The sequence below is a fragment of the Ranitomeya variabilis genome, chromosome 6 (assembly GCF_051348905.1).
Source record: "Ranitomeya variabilis isolate aRanVar5 chromosome 6, aRanVar5.hap1, whole genome shotgun sequence".
Classification (NCBI taxonomy): Eukaryota; Metazoa; Chordata; class Amphibia; order Anura; family Dendrobatidae; genus Ranitomeya; species Ranitomeya variabilis.
The window spans coordinates 44,320,516-44,322,404 of NC_135237.1; positions in this window are offsets into that span (position 1 = coordinate 44,320,516).

Below are 1,889 nucleotides of genomic sequence, written 5' to 3' on the forward strand. Positions count from 1 at the left end.
TGTAAGTGGCACATCTGATTTGCATGGGTGATCTCACCGCAAAGTGCTATGTTTTTGTGATCCGTTAATTGAGAATAAGGTTTTTAAAGTTAAAACTTGTGTAGCCGGTTTTCACCCCGTGGCTGCCGCATGTGACCAACATCACAACTGCAATATTTTGAAAGTAACAACTGTAAACTCGCACTGCCTTGGGCCGCATACAGAAACGGTATCTGATGCGAGGATTACCCAAAAACATGCAGCCAATTACCGCATTGCATGTATGTATTGGTATGTATTTCTATGCAGCCGCACATTCTGGTCCTGAGTGCCGGGTATTGATGCGTGAGTTTCTCGCATCACACTTGCAAGTGTGACCCCGGCCTAGGTCAGATTCATGCAGACGTCTGTGGAAATCAGTCCGATCTTGGACCGCAGTGCACAGACTGGCCTCGGCTCTTCCAACTCGATCAACACTTCACATATTTCTATGAGGCTGCCACTATCGGGTCAGGAGGCCCGTGGTCAGGCAGTGTCCATGCATTAGCAGTCTGTGCTCGGTCTGCACGAGTCCTTAGAGAATGTGCCAGCGGTGTTTTTTTATTAAACATCTTTTCTGATGTTGTTTCTTTACCGCTGGCGCCTCTTTTTTTATTCTATATATATAAAATAGTAGCGGCTGTTAAACGCAAGCTGCCTGAAGACTATCCAGGTCACTTCTTGGCTTTGGAACCCTGAAGTGGTTAATACAAGTGACAAAAGACAGAACATGTGCCCAGCAATGTTGTTTTTACATCATGTATATGATAATTGTTTGTAGCATTTTTTTTCTTTTTGGAGGGCGGCAGGGTTGCTGTTTTAGGCTACTTTCACACATCAGTTTTTTGCTGTTAGGGCTCATACTCACTCGGATGAGTGTCGCACGGCAATACCCGGCACAGAGGAGCGGAGCGTGCGGCTGCATGTATTGCTATGCGGCCGCACGCTCCGATCTGAGTGCCGGCAGCAGCGCCGAGTATTAACATGCGAGACTCATCTGCGTTTCGCGCAAGTGAGTAGGAGCCCTTAGGCTCAATGTGGCAAATTTAGAAAAAAACGGATCCATCGCAAAATGTGAAAAACTGATGTAACGTATCCGACGAGAGTGTGTGTGAGTGAGAGTGTGAGTGAGAGAGAGTGTGTGTGTGAGAGAGTGTGAAAGAGAGTGTGTGTGTGAGTGAGAGAGAGTGTGTGAGTGAGAGAGAGTGTGTGAGTGTGAGAGAGAGTGTGTGAGAGTGTGTGTGAGAGTGTGAGAGTGAGTGTGTGTGTGTGTGTGTGTGTGTGTGTGAGAGAGAGTGTGTGAGTGAGAGAGAGTGTGTGAGAGAGAGTGTGAGTGTGAGAGAGTGTGAGAGAGAGTGTGTGTGAGAGAGAGAGAGTGTGAGTGAGAGAGAGTGTGTGAGTGAGAGAGAGTGTGTGAGTGAGAGAGAGAGTGTGTGAGTGAGAGAGAGAGTGTGTGAGTGAGAGAGAGAGTGTGTGAGTGAGAGAGAGAGTGTGTGAGTGAGAGAGAGAGTGTGTGAGTGAGAGAGAGAGTGTGTGAGTGAGAGAGTGTGTGAGTGAGAGAGAGAGAGTGTGTGAGTGAGAGAGAGAGAGTGTGTGAGTGAGAGAGAGAGAGTGTGTGAGTGAGAGAGAGTGTGTGAGTGAGAGAGAGAGAGTGTGTGAGTGAGAGAGAGAGAGTGTGTGAGTGAGAGAGAGAGAGAGTGTGTGAGTGAGAGAGAGAGAGAGTGTGTGAGTGAGAGAGAGAGAGAGTGTGTGAGTGAGAGAGAGAGAGAGAGTGTGTGAGTGAGAGAGAGAGAGAGAGAGAGTGTGTGAGTGAGAGAGAGAGACCCTGAAAAAAAAAGATGTTGCGTGTGCACATAACTGACATTGAAGTA